The sequence below is a fragment of the Acinonyx jubatus genome, chromosome A2 (assembly GCF_027475565.1).
Source record: "Acinonyx jubatus isolate Ajub_Pintada_27869175 chromosome A2, VMU_Ajub_asm_v1.0, whole genome shotgun sequence".
Lineage (NCBI taxonomy): Eukaryota > Metazoa > Chordata > Mammalia > Carnivora > Felidae > Acinonyx > Acinonyx jubatus.
In genome coordinates, this window is record NC_069383.1 from 84,867,501 (window position 1) to 84,893,593 (window position 26,093).

At 36.6% G+C, this 26,093-nt stretch overlaps 1 protein-coding gene across 14 annotated transcripts in view; it reads left to right on the top strand.

Moving 5' to 3' along the window:
- Positions 1-26,093, top strand: part of MAGI2 (membrane associated guanylate kinase, WW and PDZ domain containing 2) — a 1,320,050-nt gene that overhangs the window by 803,907 nt on the left and 490,050 nt on the right. The window lies entirely within an intron of this gene.

The following is a 26,093-nucleotide window of genomic DNA, read 5'->3' on the forward strand; positions in this document are numbered from 1 at the left end:
AAATACGCAGGTAGAAATGAGTGTTTAGATAGATGTATTTGGGACAGAGTACTGTAAAATGCTAGATCTAAGAGTAGTCATTGACTTAAAATCCATCAGTGAAAAATGTTTATTGACTTTCTCAAATGTGGTAATGGTAAACTTTTTTATCTTTAACATCCTATAAATAATCATGTGCTGTGCTTTTATCAGTAGGTAGCAACATAAATAGGGAATATAAGCTCACTTCCCAAATGTAAACAGTAAGCCTTCAGAAATTATTTAATTGATCTTGTGTTAGCTTTGTTTTTAATTATCTTCAGCCATTTTGATTTCATAGTAATATCATCACATTTCTCATTGCAACTTCATGGACACAAACTGTTTTTCAGCCTAAGTAGTTAATTTTAGATGTGTGTGTCTATACATATATGTATATGTATATGTATATGTATATGTATATGTATATGTATACATGCAGATGCATATATATATATATAATGAGTGTTTTCATTGAATGCATTCATATATACATACATATGCATTCATGTGAAATTTCCAATATTTTGTCATTTATTACACATAAAATTGGAAATTTTATGATTTAGTCTGAAAGATAACAGTGCATTATTTCAGGTCCAAATTGTATAAAATGATGAATTAGACCAACCTGTTACTATACTGTATTGTATAAACAACTACGGAAAAATGTTTAGATAGAAAATTTTTGCTTTGACTTTTATGTTTAAGGAGAATACAAATATTTAATAATTGATACATCTCAGTTAAACATAACTAATATCTGAGGGGGGTTTATTGCAACTGAAGGTCGATACCATCTCTAAAACAGTGCACTTTTTATAAAAAAATATGAAATAATGATTATATAACAAAATGAAAATAGTTAATCGAAACCATTAACTGCGTCAGTCATATTGACCCAGAATGTGTATGCAGTTGGGCCTGTTTATACAATTATAGAAACGTTGAGTTCATTTTCAATTCTGAATGCAAAGAACACTGTTCTTTTGAGGTGTGTCCACCAGAATGAGGAAGATGTAAATGGACTCGTGCATTTACTTATGGTTCCCAAATAGAGGACTGAAGCTTGATTAGCTAGCTCAAAAGTGTGCCCAAGATCAAGATGGTGCTTGAAACCCCATGGGACGCTTTCACAAGAGCTTACACAAACACAAGTGGTCTGTTAATCGTCTCTTCACAGACAGCCAGCTTTTATGTGTATCATGACATTCTCTAAATTTTTAAATTTTCTTTAATTTTTTTCCCTTTAACAAAAATGCAAGCAACTAAGAGACTATCTTTGGGCGCCTCAATACCAAACTATCTCCATTCCCAAGAGAGCCTCTCAGAATGCATGTCCTACAAATGATAACTTACTGCTTTCATTACTGTTTTCTAACAAATGGGAGTACATTATCAGGAAGAGAAATTGGAAGGAAATATAACCAACTGATTTTGCAGAGCAGTCAGTATGTGATAACATCACTGCTGCTGGGCTGACTCATGTTGAGCCTTTGGACCACACCTCTCCTTTCTATGGGGGTCTTCTCACTGCCTTTGCAGACCGCTTCCTTTCCTTTTTCCTTGGGTAGGACAAATATACATAATTAGGAAGAAATGTGTTACAGTAATTGAAATACAAACTTCAGGGGCACCTGAGTGGCTCAGTCAGTTGAGTGTCCAACTTTGGCTCAGGTCATGATCTCATGGGTTAAAGCCCTGCATTGGGCTCTGTGCTAACAGCTCCGACCCTAGAGCCTGCTTTGGATTCTAGGTCTCCCTCTCTCTCTCTCTCTGCTCCTCCCCCACTCATGCTCTGTCTCTCTCTCAAAAATAAAAATAAAAAGACATTAATAAAAAAGAAAGAAATACGAACTTCAGATTTATTCCAAATTCAAATTCTATCTCTGCTATTTGGTGCTGTGTGATTTGGGGCAACATAATTACCTTCCCTGAGTTTTGGTTTACTTGTCTGTAGAAATGCCTGTGTCATGGATCTGTTGAGTTATTAGTACATGTGAATGGCACCCAGGTCAGTGTCTAGAACGTGGTAGGGACTTAATATGCAGTAGCTATAACTAGCTAATTGTCTATTTTATCTTTGGATTGTTTAGTCTGGCTTATTAGAGTAGGGGACAGAAGTGTAAAGACAATAGGTTTCATTTTGTTTGTGTAAATTTTCCTTCCACCAATTGCACATTAATGACAGAGATCTCCAAGTCATTTATTTGTCTGAAAGACAGTTACATTCATCTTAACTCACCTGAACTGATTTTCATGTTGACGTCAGTTCTACCAGGCAACTCAGTCGCGTTTCCAGGTGACTTTAAATATTTTACCTAGCTTGCTGTAAATGTACTTCTTTCATTTATGAGAAAATTTGGGATAGTGTACATAATAAAATGGAAAACTTTGAAATGATTCACTGTGTTGTGATCATTAAAAGAAAGCTATGGATAATATTAATGCCAAATTATATTATAATTTCTAGACTGATGGCTAACAGATGGATGTGCACAACATTTTGCTACTTTATGAAGCCTGAGTTGTCCGTCTTTTATGAAAGGACAAGACTGATTTCTGGAACACACTTTGGCCTTTATTACATCTAAAGCCAACTTTATATCCAACTTCTGAATTTTCCTCCTCTGCCCCTCATAGTTTGTGAAACCATCTTACCCTCCTACATGACATGCCAGCCACAACTCTTAAAAGCCAAACACCCACTGCTATTCATAGAAATTGCCCAGAACTTACAGCTTTCTTGTGGGAAATTTGTACTTGCCCTGTCACTTTACTCAATTTTAGACCTTTGGCCCTGTCACTATGACTTTCAACTTACTTTGGCCCTTTGGATTTGTTGCTTGTATTTGCAGTGCCCAGCATTTGAACCTTATGCCTGCCAGTAGCTTTTGGCTTTCTGTTCCACTTTGGCTCAGAGCACCTGGGCTGAATCAATCCTGATGTACCCCTATGTTCTGTAATGTTTCATACACACGTAATCTCTGTCTGCCTCATTGTAGCTGGGATGAATCACAGGCAGGCCTACAGTTTTAAAAATATGCAGTTGCAGGATTCCTGGGTGGCTCAGTTGGTTAAGCATCCAACTCTTGATTTCTGCTCAAGTCATGATCTCATGGTTAGTGAGTTCAAGCCCACGTCGGGCTCCGCAATAACAGTGCAGAGCCCACTTCAGATTCTCTCTCTCTCCCTCTTTCTGCACCTCCCCTGCTCTCTCTCTCTCAAAATAAATAATCTGTAAAAAATTTTTAAGAATAAATATAAATAAAAATAAGCAACTACAATATGGCAGTCATAGAAACCCTTTTTGTCACCTAGACCAACAGACAGTGCCTGTGTAGCATCTCATTTTAACCTTTACAGTTTTTTTTAATGTTTATTTTTAAGAGAGAGAGAGAGAGAGAGAGTTCGGGAGAGGCAGAGAGAGAGGGAGACACAGAATCTGAAGCAGACTCCAGGCTCCAAGCTGTCAGCACAGAGCCTGATGTGGGACTTGAACTCACAAACCATGAGATCATGACCTGAACCAAAGTCAGGTGCTTAACCGACTGAGCCTACCCAGGTACCCCTAACCTTTACAGTTTCTTAACATGGTTGCTTTTATTGTCATTCTGGCCTATGTGGTTTTATGTAATGCATTTCTTATTTAAAAGGAAACTGTGTATCTAAAACTCTGTGGTTATATTCTTTATACTTTTAGGTTTGTTTTTCTTCAACACAAAATGCCAACTCAAACGGCTCAAAGCAAATTAAGCTTTTATATCATTGACAGTGCAAACTGGTGAATCTCCAAAAGCCACTTCTGCTTGGCTTCAGAACTTTCATATAGTTCACTTTAAGCACAATAGTTAGATGGGAAGTAACCCTCTTACTGTCTCATGAAAGCCTAGGAAGTTCTTTCCAGGACAGTCTCCTCAGAACTATCTGCTTTGGAGACTGACATGCAGTGGGAGTATTATTTATGTATGTGGCTCTCAGATGATCCATGCTGGGGATATAATTCACATGCAAAGTAGGTGTAAAGAGGAACATTTTAACTAAGTGAGCAAGCAACAAGATCCCATGAAATAATGTAAAAGCAAGACATCTGCCTTGACAACAGATCTGTGGAAGAGACTCAGAAGTTTCTATGGTCTATAAGCTTATGTAACATGACTACTTAAAAAAAAAGTAAACTTAGTATGCATTAGTCTAGAAAAATTTAGAGTGTATTTTCAATTAACTACTTGGGCCATGTAAACAACCTACTAAAGTAATTAGTAACTTAATTTATTTATTCCCCCATTTCAATCTGTAATGCATTAAGATAGCTTACAAAGATCTATACAATAAAAAAATCAATTTTTAAAGAAAAATAATATAAAAAGATACTCTAAATGCATACTTAGAAATGTATATAATTTCAATACATATTTTATATATTCCTAAAGTTAAATCATCAACTTGTCTCTAGGAGAACTCGACATCAGAAAAGATGATTCATTACAAGATCCACAATGGTCATGAATAAAAGCAAATTGGTAGCTCAGGAGGCACTAAATGCTAACAGTTTTCTTTTATGAGCGCATGGAGGGAATGGAGAATAACGTAATGGACAATATCAGCATCATCAAGGGTCACAAAGCTCTTAATATTTTCCTCAGTGTAGTCCAGTAGAATGATACAAAAGAGCTGGGTAAAAGCTCTTATCTACAGGATCGATATCATGAAATCCAGGTATTAACAGTTTTCTATTGGTTTGACTTATTCCAGGAGTATATTTTAGAGTATCTAGGAGAATATATGCACTGTGTATCTTTCCAGTAATCCTTTACAAATACTGTTTTCTCGGCTGTGCTTTTGAAATGTATTGAACAGCCTTAACGCCAAGATCATCCTCTCTGACGTTTACCTGAGTTACTGGTGCCCTATTGCCAGTCAAGTAGAGCATTAAAAGCTTTATCAGCTGCGTGGAAGATAGGACTGATTCTCTTATAAGAACTGAGGTGCCAGAAGACAGGTGCCTGAACAAAAAGGTTATCCGTGCCCTTTTCTGTGGGAAGTCAAAAGTGAACCTCTAGAGAAAGCAACAGCAAGATTCCCATTAGAAAATGATTTTCAGTTCATGGTAACAAACACACGAGTGGGCCCTTATTAAACAATTGAATGTCCAAACTGGCATCATTGTATACAGGTTTATTATACCCAGTTTCATAAGTCATAAGAAATTTATAGTAAGGTTTACATTAGGTAAAATTCTAGGTAGTCTTTTTCCTTTTACATGTCACTTTCACAACAAGATGTCAGCACCTTTCAGCCCTGATCACCAGGAACACACCTATAGTTGAACAAAGGTTGGCTTACTGCCTCTCTGCAGTGAGGAAAAGCTCATACCACAGGGAACTGTGTGACATCTCAGTAGGAAGATTTAGAAATTGGTCTTACACGAGGTGATTTTGAGGAGGGCTCAAGGAAGTGAGACTTCTTTCTACATTGAATGCTGTGAGGGGCAGGGATGATTTTCTGACTGGGAATCTGAGTAATTCTTATCTAGAAGGTGAAAGGAGGCTCATGCTGCAGTAGGAAAGATACAGCAAAGGGTGCTTAGGTTTTTTTCTCTTGATCTATCATCAGTCACAGAGTGGCCTTCTCTGAATTTGGTGTGCTAAGAAATTATTGGTGTTTGTCAGGAGAACACCAAGGCCTCACTCTGAGTGCCAGGCCAGCTCCTACCAGCAAGACCTGACAGGGAACCTTTCATCTGTTATTGTTTCTCTCTCTCACAGTCCAGGAATTTTTGTTTACCAATAAACCCTGTCAAACTGGGCCTCTAAAAGGAGAATACTTTTGTAGGACAAGATGCTAATAAAATAATTTTAAAAGTTGTTAGCAACCATTTATAGAAAATGAGAGGAGAAACATTTCCCTTTAATTAGTTGGTGCTTAAAAAGTCCATGCATAGAAGGGCACCTGGGTAGCTCAATTGGTTAAGTGTTCGACTCTTGGTTTTGGTTCAGTCATGATCTTGTGGGTTTGTGGGTTCGAGCCCCAAATGGGGATCTCCACTGGCAGTGCGGAGCCTGTTTGGGATTCTCTCTCTCCCTCTCTGTCTGCCATTCCCCAACTTGCACTGTGTCTGTCTCTCTAATAAATAAAATAAACTTGGGGAAAAAATCCATGGATAGTAAAAGGGCACGTAAATTTTGAAACCCATTATACTTTTCTCGGCCATCTTGTCTTACAAGTTGGACCAAAAGTGAATTATTTTTATCCAGCCCAAGATAGTCATTCAAGTTTTATTTAATAATTGGATAACATCTAAATCAGAGAAGAAAGTAATAGTCCTGTTTTCATTGCTGATAAAACAATATCTCCAGCACCGTGTCCAGTTCTTTTCAACACTGTATTTTAAGAATAAAATATGACAGCAATTTTGAAATAACTGGAGCTCCATCATTTGGAAGAGACTTTAAACTTATTCTATTCTGTTCCAAAAGCCAAAATCAGTATTATTAGTTTTATGTAATAGGGAACAAAGATTTCTGTTCAGCAGTAGTAAGAAATGTCTCCAAACAAGAGCTATCCAGAAATGGAATGGGTTGCTTAATTATATGGTGGAATTGCCAACATTGGAAGTGTTAGAAACAGAAGCTGAATGAGCACTGGATAAGCAGACATAACTGAAACATCTGAAATGAGAGTTTGGACTACATGGTTGGTCAAGACCCCGTCCAATTCTGAAGGCAAAAACAATGAGCTTAAGAATGGAATTAGAAGGTCAGTAGGTTACCATGATCTAGGGCAAGTTAAAGGGCATCATATTAGCCAGGTTCTCAGTGAACCCAATCCTAGAGGTAGGAAAAAAGAAAGCCTGAAAGTTTGAGGAAATCTTGGTTCCCTAGTTCCTAAAATTAGGCCATTGAGAGGTGTCCTCTACTGAGGGTATAATTAAGTGAGTCTGACCACTGGGCAGAAACTCTGTCCCCCAGTCTTTTAATATTTCAGGTCTAGGCAATAAAAATAACACTTATCAGTTACTTAACAATGGCAGTGGCCATTGCACAATGTGGACCACTATGCAAAGAAAACATGCAGATTTTTATTTATCCTCACAACTCTATGTGGAAGGTGCTATTATTATCTCTATATGTTTAATAAATGTTAGAACATGCTCACGGTTGCACAGCTACCATGTGGCAGAGCCCAGATTTTAACCCATTATTGTCTGAGTCTATGGGTCATGCTCATGCTCTGCATCCTAGGCCATACTGCTCCTAGGTAGAAGGAAAGATGAGGCTCTCACAACTCACATAATAAAAAGATCATTTTTTTCTATAAGGAGAAGGGTGTAGGGGGCCACAGCTGTTGACAGTATCCTAATCAGCACAATCAAATGTTAATTTCCCAAGCCTAAAGAAAGGCCAAGGTCAGATTAAGCCATAATTGAGAATCTTTAGCATTTCTAGAAAAGATAATTATACCTGCAGACTTAAATATATTTAAGTTTTTCTTTAATTTGGGGCATTATGTTTTGATGTTACCTGGTGAACTGTGTAGGAGTGGATCTTATATGTTCAATTATTTAAAAAACCCAGTGATCTCAAAACAAATATTGAAGTTGTAGTACCAGCAGCATTTGGAAGAGGAGAAGGAGGGGGAGGAAGGGGGGAGGAGGGGGAGGAGGGGGAGGAAGACGGGGAGAGGGAGGGAGGAAGTCATAATAGAAAAAGTAATGGAAGTAGCAGTAATAGCAGTAGAAGTAGTAACCAAAATGAGTAGCAAACATCCCTGAAGCACTTATATGCCAAAAAACTTGTTCATGTTAATTTCATTAAATGCTCCGAATAGTTTTATAAAGTTGGTTTCACCATTTTCTTAAACAAACAAATGTTGAAATATGGGCTCAGAGAATTTAGGGACCTTGCCTGGCTGACATGTCTAGCTAACTTGAGAGCCACTTTTGAAAACATTGGGTACCCAAGTATATGAACTTTTTGTTTGGGCAATTTTAAAAGAGCAATAAAAGGTATATTGGGGAAAATGCAATACTGTACTAATTTTTTTTTTGTCTGTTCTTAGAATAGAAGCCTCAGATCTTAGGGAGCAGCTGAACTTCAGGCTAAATGATTTATTAGTACCATAAAGTTAATGTGTTTTAGATTTTCCTTTGGGAGATAGTGACTATAAACATTCATGCAAATAAAATAATAATCCAAATTTTAATATTTCCCAGTTAATCAGTCTCATGTTGGCTAAATTTAATGAAATGTATTAAATAGCAATATGTTCTACACAAAGCCATTTTAAAAATTGGTCTGAGTATTTAATTTGGCAGTTGCTACAAGTTTAGCAGAGTGGACAAAATACCTTACCACATATTCAACCATTAATGTCATTAAATAGTGGTTTAGCAATTTACTACTGGTTAATGATCCTGGACATCGTGATAGCTCCTCAGGTCTCTCAGGTAAACAGAATCTGTTTAAATTAGTGTTGCATAAGAATAGGATTATTTAGCATGACTTAATTTTATGTAAGGCAATGAAGACCTGTAATTTCATTATTCAACTGATAAAACATAAATTGGAATAAAAATGAATGTCTGGTTGAATCCCTGCCCTCTAGGAGCTTAAAGTCTAATGGGGATGCTAAAAGACTAAGTAAGCAGGAAATTTTATTTTATTTTACTTTTTTAAATTTTTAAATGCTTATTTATTTTTGAGAGAGACAGAGACAGAGTGCTAGTGGGGGTGTGTCAGAGAGAGAGGGAGACACAGAATCAGAAGCAGGGTCCAGGTTCCCAGCTGTAGCTGCACAAAGCCCCACGTGGGGCTCGAACCAACAAACTGCGAGACAGTGACCCAAGCTGAAGTCGGATACTCAACCAACTGAGCCATCCAGGTGCCCCTAAGCAGGCAATTTTATAAGTGGCAACATAAGTAATACAAACAGCAGAGGATACTAGATTTTGAAATTAACATACAGACACAGTATTCAGGTCTTTATTTTCATCAACATGTGTATTGAGTGCACTTTGTGTTCACTGAGCAGCTGTACAATGTGTCCTCTAGACATACTGTATTCTTCAAACTTTATTGTGCATCTGAATTACCTGAAGATCTTGTTAAAATGCAGATTCTGATTCAGTGTGTCTGGAGTGGGCTTGAAAGTTTGCAATTCTAATAAACTAGGTGATGCTGACGCTGCTGATCTGCAGATCACTCTCTAGGTGGCAAGAGTATAAAATTGTCTTTAATAAAATCTTTTTTAGCATTTCCCACTAAAAACTGTGATATTTTGTTTAAACATAAACAAGGATTTTTGGAGAGATTGTAGTTAGATATCAATGTATATTTCTACCTTCCAAATTAAAAACAACAACAACAACAACAACAACAAAAACATCAAGTAACATTCTTGCCAGTTGCCCAAAAACTTTTGGCTATCCCCATCTAAAAAGACGGTTTGTAAAGGCTAGAAGGTGGTGGACTATCTCCTTTCAGTCAATGTCTTGACTCTTGTCTAAAACTATCCACCTTAGGGCATGAGGTAATCATGAGTTCCTGACATAGAAACCTGTCTTTTAGAAATTACGCTGAAACCACTGATTCATTTTGTAGCACTTGCTGAACACCTGTCTATCGATAATAACTTTTAGTCACTACCAGTTTAGGCCAAATTGGAGCCAATGACCTTTGGGTGAAAGTTTCATATTCTATTTCCAGTCCCTGGAGCCATCAAAGACTCTTGTCGGAAGAGTTGTAATTCATGAATTTCAACATGCTGCCTCCAGCTCAAAGCACAGCAATTGTTTCTTGAAGCTCATAGTTACACATAGGCTGTTGGTTGCTCATGATGTAAATTAAGAGAGTGATGGACAAATTTGATTTGGGTTACTTTTTTAATTTCTAAGCGATGTTTCAATTGATTAATACAAAACTCAATACTTACATGAGTGATTATTTACCTTAGTTGGTGGCAATGGATTCTAGTATTTCTAAATAAAGATATGAACTAAAAAAGCCCATAGTTCCATATTTTTCATCAGCACTCATTTTTTAAAAATGGAACTTCCAAACATGAAATTAGCTTTCTTTTCTGAATATAAGGAGATTGTTGGGGAAGATTACTGGAGACCTGTGTGTGAATCACTGTAGAAGACAAATTTTAAATGTTCTCATCTTGTTACCACTATAATTGTGACATGGAGTAATGAGGAAGAAATGGTAGCCTGGGCCTGTGGTATTGTTTTCATTTAGTGTTCATTCCTATGAGGTAATCATCTAAATTAATAAGGATTTGCCCTTTCATATGGAGGAGAGAGCCTGATTCAAATGGCCTCATAAAAAGGAAATTGCTGAATGAAGTCATTACTCTAATTAGCGTTAATGCCCCCAATGTTAACAGTATACCTTAAAAAAAAAATGACGTTCAATACCTTCCACCTACCACATGGAGTAGTGGCTGTAGCCTGAGTGCCAGATTTAATTGTCCTTTCAATATCAATTTAGACAGATCTACTAATAGGGTTGTGTTATTAGATAAATGCCTCTGGTAATAGAAAAAAAATGTCATTACTGAGCTGGATTGAATACCAGTAAACTATCAAAGCTTATTCATTCATGAGGCCTACCTGCCTATTTATTCAGAGTTCCTTTTCTTATCTGCATTCATATAAATAATATCACTCTTTAGCTGTTGGAAAATGTTGAATAAAGCTTTCTATCCTCTTCCTAGAAGATTTGGTTTTGTATTTAGATCAACTCCCACTCCATTGACTTCCAAAATACTGCCCAGATAGATTCTTTAGTATGGAATGTTTTGTTAAATTCTGCAATTTAAGCTTATCAGTTTGGGCTTGTGAAATCATTTTATTTCTGCTATTAGTATTTCAGTTTTAATAATATCTGATGTGTATGTGTCACACACACACACACACACGCACGCACACACTCACACACATTCTTCCTCCAGTCTTCCAACCATCTCCCATCTCTCTTACTCCCCTTCAAATCTATTTCCACATAGCAACAAGAATGAATAGCCTTTCCTTAAGTAACACCATGATTCCCCTTGGGAAAACTTTTCCCAAATCCTTTGACTTAGCTAACAAGGTCCTGTATGATTTGCTTCCTGCTTGTGTTTCCAGTTGAATCCTATGCTTCTCTTCCTTACCTGTTACTTCCAAGATGTTAACTCAGTGTTAATTTACCAATCCAGACATGCAGTAATCCCTTCCTGTCCTAGTGACGTGCTATTTTTTGGCCTATTAACTCTCTTTTCCTGGCTTTTCACAAAATAAAGAAATTTTCATTCTTCTAGTCTCAATTTAAACAGATACCTCCTCAGATAGACCTTTGTTACTACCCTGCTTGAAGTAGATTTCTCTATGACTGTTTCTTACAGCACTCTGTCAGGTCCTTTATTTATCTCTTTATTTGGTTAATTTTAATATCTTTTCTCCTCTGGACTCTTAAGTTCCTCATAGACAAGCACTTTATCTATATTGCTTATTCGCTGGGCACATATTAAATGATCACTTAATGAGTGGAAATGTAGGCCTGGAAGATTATGCCAATAATTGATTATTACACAGACCATAGGGTGGCAATCCATGTCCTGTGGGCCAGATCTACTCTAACACCTATTTTTGTACTGTCCACAAGGTAAGAATGACTTCTATATTTTAGGTACCATAAAAAAATCAAAAGGAGCACAGTATTTTGTGTCACATGAAAATCACACAAAATTCTAATTTTCGTATCCATGAATACTGTTTTACTGGAGCCCAGCCACACCCATTCATTTATTTGCTATCTGTGACTGCTTACACATTACAACAGCAAAACTGACTTGTTATGACAGAGACCATATGCCTGAAAACCCTAAAATATTTGCTCTCTTGCTCTTTACCAAGAGAGAGAGGAATTTGCTGACCCCTAACATTGACTGGTTTGCATATTAGAATTTTTATATTTCTTTAAATAATCTCTACACTCAATGTGGGGCTCAAACACACAACCCTGAGATCAAGAGTTGCATGCTGTCTCAACTGAGCCAGCCAGGTTCCCCAGAATTTTAACACCAAAAACATGTACATTATCCTGAAGCTTTTTATAAAGATTATTTGGAAAAAAGAATGATGAGAGATCCTAAAATAGGCTACTTGAATCCTTCTTATGCTGGCTTGACTTTCAAAATAAACCTCATTTGGTTGGTCTATCTCCCCTTGAGGCAAATGCAGTGGTTTTTGAGGAAAAGCTGTGGTTAAAGTGCATCAGAATGAGCTGCAGTGATCCAAGCCCAGAGATTAGGATGTGTGGGGGTGGGGCCTGAGAATTTGCAGTTCCTGCAAGATCCCAAATCAAGAAAGAACAACAAGGGTTGCATCTTCTTTACAGAATGTGGGTGCTCTGTCAGTGTACAAATTCATTTACTCAGTATTGACTAGGTGTCAGTGCTATTGTAGATGCTGGGAAAACAAAGCTCAATGATAAATAGCTTCTTTTAACAAGCCAAAATTTAGTGCTCTGCAGACATTAAATAAATAATTACCATAAACATAACAGCTCTAACAAGAGTTATAACCAAACTCTGATAGGAACACCAATCAGTGCCTGAATGTCTATGAAGACTTATAAAAAGGAAAATAAAGATGTATAGGATTCTGTAATGTTTTAAAAAGTTTATATTGTACTTTGGTCATGCCAATTCACAGCATCTCTGAAAGGAATCCTGAGTATCGGGAGAAAATTTGGAAGTTCTGTCCAATATTTCTTATTTCAGAGAGAAAGGAGGGGAGGTCACCATGAAAAGGCTTCAAGCCTTCAAGCAGGTGGCTAATATGAATTCCTGCCCAAACATTATTCTATTTTTTTGTTTTCTTTCTCTGAAACCTGAGTCTCCTTGTCCCCATGTCCATCACCTCCCAGGTGTCCATTACCATCATTGAACCCCTGCAACACATCCCTGATTACCTTCAAGACTATCCCTCTTGCTGCTTCTAGTCCATTCTACTTGCTGCGACCTAGCAATCCATTTTAAACACAAATTTGAATGTGTGTTAAAACCTGCAGTGCTTCCCTTTGCTTTTTGAAAATTAATCCAGTTCCTTAACAGAGCTTTTTAGGCTCCATATGATCTCTGACTGAAGGGCTCCCCCTGTTGTTGGCTTCAGCCACACTGTTCCCCTTTTAGTTGTAAGAACTGTTCCTCCTCCAGAGTCAAGGTTTTGCAAATTTATTTCTTCAGCCTGGGATACTCTTTGTTCCTGTACCCCCTGAGCCTTTATTTGATTCTACTTACCTTTCCAGTCTCAGTATAGACTTCAATGCCAGGGCAAAGATGTCCTCTCGCTGACTCCACCTTCATCCTCGCAGTCAGGAGGAAGGAATGACCTGTCCACACTGGTAATCAGTCTAGAAACAAAGATCATATTTCTGCGGTACCAATGCGGGAGATGGTCAGTCATCATGTTGAACGTGCCATTATCTCCATCTTCAATCCATTTCACATCATCAAAAAACAAGCTTTAAATTTCAAACCACATAGCCTTTGATTTGTGGAATATTTAGAAGTATTTTACGACATAAATTATGTCCTGAGTCAAATTGAGAAAGAGGGAACTTTTTGGCTAACTTAGCTGAAATTTTGCAATTAACTTTTTTAAGCAACTTGATTCATTTTGGGACAAAACGCACATGCCCGTGCGCGCACACACACACACACACACACACACACACACACATGCATTCACATGTAAATCACCTTCCATATAGTTCAGCCATTTGACCTTCAGAGAAGTCCTTGGGACAAGTTTTGGGAATGATGGAGAAATTTTATTTCTTCTTGTTTAGAAAAGCCACTTACATTTTCTAAAGATCTGTATTGATCCAGAAATATTTTGGCCTAGGTGGAAAAAGGGGACTGAGTGTTCAATCGTAATTCCACAAATTAACTGTCCTAATTTGAACTCTTCTCAGAGTTCTTAAAAATACCACTACTTGACCTTTATAGCCCTTGTTTGTAATTTTGTGTTTGCTTAATTATTTGATTAATGTCTCCCCAATAGAAGGCAAGCTTCAAAGGGGACTTGCTTGTTTTGTTCACCATTGTGCCTTGAGATAATCCATGTCTAGTACATAGAAGGGTCTCAGTAATATTTGCTGAATGAATGATGAAACAATTGGATATATGATAACCTCTCCCTCTGCCCACCACTCAGCTCTCATTGGCTTGGTTAGCTGATAAAAATCTCACCCTGTGGTGATCCTTGAACCCTCTTCCTGATTGAGCCTCTTGTCCATCAAGTGCCTATTACTGTCCTGGCTCTCACCCTCACCTTCACCCACTCTTACTAGTTATGGATGTCATTATCTGCCACTAGTAATTGACTATTTATTAAGTCCTGTTTTTTTTTTAGAACTAGACTAGGGACTGCAGCATTATGCAATGTAAACATTATCATTTTGACATGTAAGTAACATTAAATGATTACTGGTATGTTTGTTTGCTTTTTTTTTTTTTGCACCATCTTCAAAATTAAGTAAAATCCAAAATTGGATTTTACACTATAGCACATCTCAAAGCAAACCAGCCACATTCCAAGTTCACAATGGCCAGATGTAGCAAGTGGCTACCATATTGGACAATGTTGCTTAGTATGTTAGCAGCTATTAGGTGATGATGGATGGCCACATATGCATGACTTTGGGCCAGAATGTCACCTCAAGAATCATTTTAGAACTCTACAACTTCATGGGAAGTGACATCACAGTCCTCCACCTCCTCCTCCCAAATCTACTCCTCTTCATCCTCATTTTCTACCTTTTCCTCTCCCTCTTACTCTGTCTTTTTCTTCCTTTCTTTCCACTTCTTTTATGAACTTTTTTTGACTTATATTTCTCCCTCTATTTTTTTTTGTTCATTAATGCAACAACTTTTCTACACTAAATTCTTATTTGTGGTACTTTCATAATTTACCACAAAATGAGAAGGATGATGTGATAGGCAACATTATAATGTAAAAGTTTGAGGGCTGGAAGAGGTGTACCTCAATAAAACATACATATTTAAGAATTGATGGTGGGTTTCTGGCATTTGGAATATAAAGCACCAGTAGTTCTGATAGTTTTCTTTGCGATAAGGTTGATTTTCATATGTTGTGTGTATATCGATTTAGAGGGAAAAAAATCTGTGTTATTGTACAAAGCCTTTATGGTTAGATACCAAAGACTCTTACTTTCTTTAGCCTTTTGGGTTGTTCATTGTTCTCCTGGCTGAGAAATTTGTTCTATTTATATCTAAATTACATCTGCTAACTTTAACCATACTCTAACACTTAGGATTTATGTTTGTAAATGTCTCACAGAAGATGACCACATTAAAAACGCTGACTCTTTTAAAAGACAGAAAAATTTAAAGCATTACATGGACTAAAATACAAAGTTGAAATGCTTCATCTTTGGCCTTCCACAAAGTAATCATAGTTCACATCCTGTGGTCATGTACTTAGCAACTATCTAATTCACCAAATGGGTATGGATGCAAATGAAAGGCTTGGAACAAAAATAGAAATACTCTGCAACCACAGCCACCTTCCCAAAAGGGAATGCACAAAGAAATATAAAAAGAGACTAAAATGACAGTTCTCCATATTATGTCAAGAAATCAAATGGGTCCAGGCTCTCAAGTAATTAAAACTATTAGCTTCATTTTATTATCATTCTCTATTTTCAATTTAGGACTTTCTGATACAATGGCAAAGAAATATAACGTGTCATTAGATCCTTTAAAAGTTTTCATTGCAGAATTTTGGGGGTGAGTACTTCAGAACTATGACCCAATTCTGTCATTTCACAAGTGAGAAAACAAAGGTTCAGAAGAGTTTAATGCCTAATCCAAGGTTTTGTAGGGGGTTAGTAGTAGAACCTCAGTTAGAACCCAGATCCTCTACTGTGTGCAGACTTCTTTCCACTCTGCCAGCCTTGGAAAAACCCAGCAGACAATTTCTACAAGCAGAAGTAAAATTCTTTCATACTGTTTTTCTGACTTTTATTAGCAACCAAGGATTAGAAAGTTTGGCTAATTTCTTTAGTCATTAGCCAACAATCAAATTAAAATTAATCAGAATTTCCCTAGGTATTGTATTTGTAAGACAGTGACAAAAGAAAGTCTTGGAGGTTTCTTAATTTCTTAGTAATCTTATAGTATCACAGTTAATAGCACCATTGAGAGAAAGAAGTTATATGACAAGCCATAAATGTTGTGTGAGAAAAATATTGTCCTTGAAAGTTTCAGTTTTCTTGCTCAATTTTGAAAAAGTAAATTTAATCAAGATGTCTATCTCAGGCATCCACTGAGCTTTGTACAGATGCCCATTTAAAAATTTATCAAATTTTTACTTCTGCTTTTTTTATTTACTAAGCCGTGAAGGGACTGTCTCTTAAGCATTGAGCTCACTGGACACTCTAGAAACTTCAACAATTAATTGCAATTAATAACACAATTGAAAATGGTTTCCACTCAAAAAGGTAGACATGTTAAATTATTACTAACTGGAAATATAATATAATTTTTTCCCCTCAGTGTTGTTTTCCAAAAATCTTTGCTTTGAGATTTTACTTAGGTTCTCCAAAGGTCATCACCTTTACCACACTGAGTGCCTTGACTACCCAGGAAAACACTTTATTTTTTATTTTTTTTTAATTTGAGAGAGAGAAAGAGAGCTCACGTGAGTGGAGGAGAGGGACCGAGGGAGAGAGAGAGAATCCTAAGCAGTCTCCACGTTCAGCACAGAGCCATATACAGAGCTGGATCCCACCACAGAGGGATCATGACCTGAGCCAAAATCAAGAGTCAGACGTTCAACTGACTGAGCCACCCAGGTGCCCTGGAAAACACTTCTTTTGTGGTTTCATAGCATGTAAGGCACTTATGAAAATATGTTCCACCACTGAATTGACCAGTTATAGCCCAAATTTCATGATTAACCTTTTAGATTAGAGTTTTAAATACTGGTAAAATGTAAGTATTATATGGGATGTAGTAAAGCAGTTTTAGTTACCAGCATCTTAGTTTAAAATAGTTTATTAGAGTGGGGGCACCTGGCTGGCTCAGTTAAACATCTGACTTCAGCTCGCTCAGCCATGATTTCATGGCTGGTGGGTTCAAGCCCCACACTGGACTCTTCACTGAAAGTGTAGAACCTGCTTTGGGTCCTCAGTCTCCCTTTGTCTCTGCCCCTCCCCTGCTCATGTGCTCCCTCTCTCTCTCACTCTCTCTCTCTCTCAAAAATAAAAATAATAATAATAATATTTTAAAATTAGTCTATTAGAGTGTTAAAACCCAGTCACTTAGCAAGACCCAAGAGAAACTGGAAATGGGACACATCTACTGTATACAGGAAAAAGAAAATTGGAATTTTTATAAGCATGAGGTATGAAAGTAGGAGCCTAAATGAAAGCAAAGTGAGGCACTGGGTAATAAGAGCTATGGATCCTCAAAATGAGAGTGTGCTACTAAAAAGATAACAAGAGAGAGGACAACAAATATGAATAATGTATCCATTTTTATATCATTACCATGAGTAGACAATTCCTTTATGAGTTGAGACTGATTGTAAAGAGAATTTGAACATAAGAAGGATCCTCCTGCAAGTTCACATTTACATTATTCACATGAAACATTTATTCTTTTTTCCTTTTAACCTTTAACTTGGTAATAAAGCCAAATGTGGATTTTTCAAGGTAGGACAAGATAAATTGATGATTGAGAAGCAGGGTGAAAGAGCTCTGCTAGGAAATGTACATCTGTTTGGTGATTAATAGTATTTTACATGTACTCCATCCACATGTGTAGCAAAGCAATTGAACAAGAGAAATATCATTGACCCAATGTCACCTGAAATTGTTATTATGTTTTTGGTGTTTATTCAGTTTTCACTTTATGACATATGAGAAAAATGACTCAGGTGATAATATGGTAACCTAAAATGTTATTTGATAAAATGGATTGTCTAAGGCTATGCTGTCCAGTCTAGTAGCCACTATTCAGATATGGCTAATCAGCACTTGAAATGGGATTTGTCCAAAGCAAGAGGTGCTGTAAGTGTAAATTATACACTGGGTTTTGAAGACGTAGTAAGAAAGAAAGTAAATTATTACATCCATAACTCTTTATATTGATCATATACTGAAATGATAATATTTTTGATATATTGGACAAAGCAAAATATATTATTACAATAACTTTCATCTTTCTTTTTTCCTTTTTTAATGAAGCATGGATAAGTAGAAAAATTTAAATTGCATGTGTAGCTTGTATTTGTGGCTCACATTACATTTTTACTAGGCAGTGCTACTCTAAGGGATTTAATATTTTTTAAATATGATATGCTTGTGAATAGGGCGTGTGCATTTTTTGGTGTTGCTAGAATTATAAATGTTCAAATGCTTTACTTTGGAGATAGATGTATATTTGATATTGAATAATTGTGTGTAACTTCCTTCTGTTCTCTTAAAGATTTCCTTGAATAATTTCTGTTTGTTTATGCTATTTGGCACAGGAGAGAAATGTTCTGAACTCTTTCGAATAATGCCTCAAGGGAGGAGTCACTAAAGAGAGGGGTTACTGACTCCCTTTAAATAAGTGAACCACCTATCCTACCCAGTCTGTGGACAGCTACATTTAGCAAAGATTTGCCTTGTGCCTGTCCACACTAGCTAACATGAATATATGAAAATTTGGTCAGAATGACCAGAAGGAACCTATTGAAAACTTGCAAACACATTTCAGAAAATGTTAGATTAAATCATTGACATGATTTATGATTTCTGAAAAGCACTGATGGACAATTGAAGACAGTAAAAATTCAGTGTTTGTCATTAGGGATAGTAATGTAAAAACCAATGTTTATGTAATTTAAAATAAACCTGAAATTCTTAGGTAGACTTTGTTGCAAAACAGTTCAATTTGGCATATGAAAACACAGAAACTTTCACATTGTTTGCACCACTATGCACATTTTGAATTTTTCTTAATATTTATTTATTTTGGGGAGACAGAGAGACAGAGTGCAGCAGGAGAGGGGCAGAGATAGAGGGAGACACAGAATCTGAAGCAGGCTTCAGGTTCTGAGCTGTCAGCACAGAGCCCGACGTGGGGCTTGAACTCACGAACTGTGAGATCGTGACCTCGGCTGAAGTCGGATGCCTAACCGACTGAGCCACCCAAGCACCCCACCACTATGCACATTTTGAAAGTCACATTTAACATTGAATTTTCAAAAAAATTCAACAATTACTGTTCAGTGCAGGTATAGTGACAAAATGTCATTTTGGGTGTTGTCATATCTCTGGCATATGTGAGCTTAATACTTTCCTCCACAAGGGAAAAAGACATTTTCTATTGGGGCCAGAGTTTTTGCATCTTGGTTCGAGGCGACTAACTACAGATGACATGATGAGGAAATGATACCTTTTTATGGGAGACTAAATTTAAGTATCAGAACTGCTTACAAAAATAACTTCAAAAACCAGTTGGCAAAAAGTATTCTAAAGCAAGATTCTGAGTCTTGTTTTCTGGTAGGAAGTGCAATTTTAGAAAAATAGAATATTGTCTATATTGCATTTACTAACTTTGTTTTGTATTTACATAATTTCTAAAATACTAACTCTAGCCATATGACTGTGATTCTTGCCACAAGTTATGTGGCAAGTTATGTGATTCTTGCTGACAAGTTATGATGGTTTTTGATACTAATTTTAACTTATTAATATCCCTTGGGTAGTAAGTTGAGCATATCTTAAAATTTGAATTTAGAATCCTTTTATGATTTGTTTCTATTAATAAAAATCTAAACCTCTGATGTGGATAAAAATAATTGTTTACTTATGATCTTGCAGGTTTTCTAACATGATTAGTTGCAAGTAGATCTGGAACTCTGAATTTCTTATTTCTGTTTAACGTCAAGAGTCAGAGTTTTCAAGTGCCATTAAGGAGGCCAAGTATCAAACTATTTGCTCTATTTATAAAACTGTAAGACACAATGATGAGATGTCCAACCCCTTAAATTTTGTCACACATTGTTTCCAACACAAGGACAGATTCTCAGGCTCTCTGGGGATCTCAGTGATGGGCTGTGTTGTGTACATGCCCCAGAGACCCATAGGCAGTCATCTCTTCTCTACTAAACCATTATCTGAAATTGATTCTTTCTGGTTACCAAAATGGGAATAAAAGCACTGAGAATATTGGGGGGAAATGAGGGTCAAGACTTTAATCTGTGAGGTATCTTGAAGACAAGAATATTATCTTTCTAAAATCCAGCTCCACTTGGGTGCCATATAGAATGAACTATGACCATTTGATGTAAACTCTACACATGCTATCATTATACACCCAATGGACTGAAACGACAGAGTTAGCATCTGAAAATACTACTTAAAAAGCCAAATGCACTACATAATAAATCACATGTTTTCATCATGAAAATTGATCTTATTTAAAGGGAAAACATGTTGGAAATAAGTAAAAGTATTTCAAAGTATTTCAGTTTGGACTATTACATTTCCTCATACATAAAATTAGTATAGTATTAGTATTAGTATAGTATAATATAGTATAGTATTAGTATTAGTATTAGTATTAGTATTAGTATTAGTATAGTATAGTAGGCATTTAGTATAATGCCTACTTTTTATCATAGTGTCAGAACTTAAAGGCATAAAGGATATGGTACATCTTAGAAAATACTATTTTGGTGTCTATTCTTTTTCAATAAAGACTAGGGTACAGAAAAGAGAATAGTTTATAATTCATTGAAGTAGTCTCCTATTTCTTTTGACTCCTTGACTTCACCATTAAAATCAGTGTGGAAAGACAAATAAACAAACACCTGGGAAAGGTCAGAAAAAAGACAAAAACATTTTTAAAACATTAAGATGTTTTGAAAAGATTATTTGGTCTAATAAGAAGAGAGATAATTCCATGATAGTCTTCAAGTGAACTACATGAAAAGTTATTTAGAAAGCTATTTTTGTCTCTTTTAGAAGACTTAGGAATGGGTCTGCATAAAAGTGGGTAATGGGGGGCATTTGAATGGCTCAGTAGGTTGAACAGCCAACTCTTGATTTTGGCTTGGGTCATGATCCCAGAGTTGTGGAGTCAAGCCCCACATAGGGTTCCATGCTGAGCGTGGAGCCTGCCTAGGATTCTCTCTCTCTCTCTCTCTCTCTCTCTCTTGTTCTGCCCCTTTCCCACAGTCGTGCTCTCTCTCTTTCTTAAATAATAATTTTAATAAGGTGTGTAATTTTCAAAGGAGTCTCTAGGCAAGTTTAGTTCATAACGATGTAATCTGTTTTAGTCCCTCTTCTTTCACAAGAAATTAGTAAAGCTTCCATTGTAAGTGGGCATTTATTTATTTTTTCATTATAAAAGCAATTATTGATATTTTATAGACTATTCTTTTTATTCAGATTTCTAGAAAGCTTTTTGTGTTTATTATATCAGAAATAGGTGCATTCATAGGGGCACATGTACCCCAATGTTTATAGCAGCATTTTCAACAATAGCCAAATCATGGAAAGAGCCTAAAGGTCCATAAACTGATGAATGGATAAAGAAGATATGGTTTATATATACAATGGAATACTACTTGGTGATGAGAAAGAATGAAATCTGGCCATTTACAGCAACATGGATGGAATTGGAGGGCATTATGCTAAGTGAAATAAGTCAGTCAGAGAAAGACAAATACCATATGTTTTCACTCATGTGCATCTTGAGAAACTTAACAGAAGACCGTGGGGGAGGGGAAGGGGAAAAAAAGGGTACAGAGAGAGAGAGGGGGTCAAATCATAAGAGACTCTTAAATACTGAGAAAAAACAGGGTTGATGGGGAGTGGGGAAGAGGGGAAGGTGGGTGACGGGCATTGAGGAGGGCACTTGTTGGGATGAGCACTGGGTGTTGTATGGAAACCAATTTGACAATAAATTATATTAAAAATAAAAAAATAAAATCTCAAAAAAAACCCAATAAATAGGTGCATCAACCCTGTTTCACTCTTTTATAACTATAACTTTATGGGGAAAATCATTATTTTAAGTACTTAAAAAGCTGAGGAATAAATCAAATTCCTCAAAAAATTGTCTTTTTTACCCCAGGCATTGATTAAATTAAGACTATGTAGGGGTGCCTGGGTGGCGCAGTCGGTTAAGCCTCCGACTTCAGCCAGGTCACGATCTCGCGGTCCGTGAGTTCGAGCCCCGCGTTGGGCTCTGGGCTGATGGCTCAGAGCCTGGAGCCTGTTTCCGATTCTGTGTCTCACTCTCTCTCTGCCCCTCCCCCGTTCATGCTCTGTCTCTCTCTGTCCCAAAAATAAATAAACGTTGGGAAAAAAAATTAAAAAAAAAAAACTATGTAATGTATAGATGATCGTCATTATAATAGAACTAAGTGAGCAATTTTACATATCATTTGATTTTGTCATCATATTCAATTAAAAAATACAACTTTATATTAAATTTACATGAAACTGCTAATAAACATGTCATTCTTTACAAGATGTATTCAGTAAAAAGCGTACTAGAAAAGCCTATAATATCCCACCTCATCCCCGCAAAACACACGTATGCATGCACACGTGCATACACACATATGCACATTTTTGGAAGCAAGGAGAGAAAAAAAATCACCTAAACTGCTCCAGCTTTATTATTTAGTAGCAATTATCACCTTTCCCTTTTGAAAGTGATACATTTGTGCGTATTGGTTGTGGGTTTGAATGAATTTCTCTTGCTGTCAGTTCAGGGCAGAAATGCAAATTTCATCACACTTTTCCCCCCACCCCCTCTTGAGAGGCAATGTAGTATTTTGAAGAGATGAGGTCCTAAGACAAACAGATACAGGTTTTCCACTGGCTTCATGTATAATATTGGTAAATAGATTAATTTCTGGGGCCTCCCATTTTCTTTTAAGTGTAGAGACAGAATGATTTCATACTGTTTTGTGATAAATAACCAAAGTAGCCACCATATATGGAGATCTGTTCTGATCCAGTCACATTATACATTCCTTCATTATCATTAATCCTTAAACAGCACTATGGAGTAAGAGGTATTCTAGTCCTCATTTGATCCAAGAGTGCATAGGTTAAATGTCCATTACAGTATCCAGCTCAGTAAATTACATGGTGGTGGTGGTGATGTTAATAATTGTTATTGTAGTTGCTGTTGTGACTATAGTCATCTTACAGCCCTATGTTCCTGGTTTAACTAAAAAAAATTAAGGATGTAAAGAAGTAACCAGTTTAGGGGACACAAGGATTCAAAGACAGGTGTATTTCTGCATGATCAGTGCCATTAAACGTTACACCATAGTGTTACTGTATTTTGATATTTTAGATCCTCTAAACGTTGGCACTGTACCATAGAGGCATTTCATTCTTAACAGGACACTTTCCAAATTGTATTTAAAAACAGTTTTGGTTTTTATTTTCTTCTGAAAACATGTTGATATTTTACCTAACAGGCACAATTTTCCCTTAGTATATGGATTTCTATAGACTTCTATCAGAGTTCCAATGACTTAGCTACCTGACTACCTGACTAATTCTTCAACTTAGTTTAGGTATTTCTGGTTGCCTTGTTCTATGCATTGGATTTGGTATAATAGCATATTCTCTGTAAATTATATGTCTCAAGTGTAGTAACTATATGGGTTATTTCTGTGCCTCTTCTAAATTGTTATTATTATTGCTAATGAAGATAATCTTAACATTTTAACTAATGATTCATACAGTTTTACATCTAAAATTTAATCTGTAGTCTTATTTTCATAAATCAAATTGTAGAAATAGAATATTACTGCATAATTTATAATCACATCACATGCCAATAGGTGTAATTACTTAGCAATATAAATTCAACAGAATCTGTTATTTAATATTTATTTTTAGCCTGAGCAATGAATTTATTTCTAATTAATAAAAGGTTATGTTTCTACCTCAGGGAGATTTAAACCATAAGAGACAAGTTGGAAGAAAAATAACACTGAAACGTGATCCATTTTTCTTAATACTGTATATATTTGAAAGCATTAAAGTCTCAGAATACTACTTAAAAGTATGTTATTTATTGGGACATGTAGGGTGACTTATTAGTTTCACTTTATGTTTATTAGATAAGCAGTTAAGTATTGAGATTCCATAGAAGGCATAGCAGTGTACTGAGAATGGTGCAAGCCCTTAGGGATGCTGAAATATAATAATAATTAATAGACTGCTAAGAAGTAACTAGCAGTTTTTGTTTGCTCAGAATTCAGCAAGAACATTCAAAGGTCTGATTCATTTGAAATGCTCTAAATTAAATTAGAAAGTAACCTTTAGCAAAATGTCTATCATCCACTTTTCAGACGTCTGTATAAAAGTTTTACATGTATAAGAACCACTTTACATGATGATGTTTTTTCCCCTTGTATTTCTCTTACAACTGTGAATATCCATGAAAATGAGCAACAGCATTAGTGTTCCAGCTAGCCTTTGGAATATTCACTTAGTGCCAGCAGGACGTTTACACTGCCATTAAGACTATTGCGATTTTACAGCCTATGAAGCACTTCTTCATACATCCTTCTTCTTCACAGCAACCCAGTGATGAGGGCAAGTGTAGTAGACATTGGTCATTCCTGCTGACCCAACACTCCAAGACCATTCCTTCCTGGAGAGGGCCCTGCGATGAGACGGGTGGAAGGTGGGACTCTAGCTCCCTCTCCCCAAATCAAAGGAGAACAGCCATTCTCCTGCCCTAATCTGTCAGCTCACCCTCTGGCTGAGGCTTAGCCAATGAGACAACCCAGCCTGAGAGTTTTCCTGGAAATGAGCGAATCAGAGCTCCTGAGCAGAGATTGGGATTCATTCTAGCTGAGGGAGTGGCAGCCAAGGGCAGTGCCCATGGCAATGGAGCTGTGGGCTTTCAGAGTTGGGGACCAGCAGAGGCAACTTTGGTGTTTTGACGGAATTCCTTTGCTTTTGCTCATTTTTCCCAAGATTTTTCAGCCTCTTCCTTCAACTAATCATCCCATATCTTCTCAGCACATCCCTGTCATGTTCAGTCTAACTAGAATTGGTTTTTGGTTATTTGCAACCCAGAATTTAGGTATAACAAGTGTGCTGTTTCCAATGTATAGATGAAGAAATTGAGCCTTAGTGAGGTTAAGTAACTTCCTTGAATTGTAGTTATATAGAAAAGCCAAGTCTAGAACCCATGACTTCTAGTTAAAGTTTGTTTCTTTTGCAAAACACTGTTTTCCCAGTTGCCTTCAGTGGCCTGTGCAGATAGTGAGATGTGCTTCTTCCTCTGTGCCTCCTTGGTTGCAGTACTTAGTTCTATTTCCTGTTATAATACTTATCTGCTTGATGTCAAATGCACCTATCTTCCGCACTACACTGTTGAGCATCTGGAAGACAAGGATTGTTTTATATTCATCGTTTTCTCTCAAACATATATTGGAGTGTTTGGGTGCAGAGTCAGTACTAAATAAAGATTTTAATGAATGAGTAGCAAATATGTGCATAAATTATTCAATTAACTGAAAACACCAATGCGGGTTTCGAAGATGATGCTAAAAGTATAACACTGGTTTTATAAAACACCATTATGTTCTTTACCAATCAAAATTTTAGACTATAAATAATTTGCCTTAAATATATAAAGGTACTCACTTAGTAAATATTTATTCTATGCCTACTATGTGTCAGGCTGTTATTACAGAGAGAAATAACAATTAGTCTCCTTCTTTGAGAAGTCTGACAGACTGATGGGAGAAACAAATATTCCATCACTCCAATCATGGAGCTATGGGAAAAAGGTCTGTAGTAATCTGAAGAATGATTAGGGCAGCAGGCCCACTGTCAGCAGCCCTGTGAACCATTAAACTGGCATGGAGATACCACTCTGGGCAGGCTGCTGTATGCATCAAGGACAACAGCCAGAGCCCTCTGAAAGCTGGAGAAAAGCACAATGTGCTTTGCTTTCCAGAATGTTGTGAGATTTACTTGAAAAAAAGTCACCTGCACCCTTATTCAGACATTATT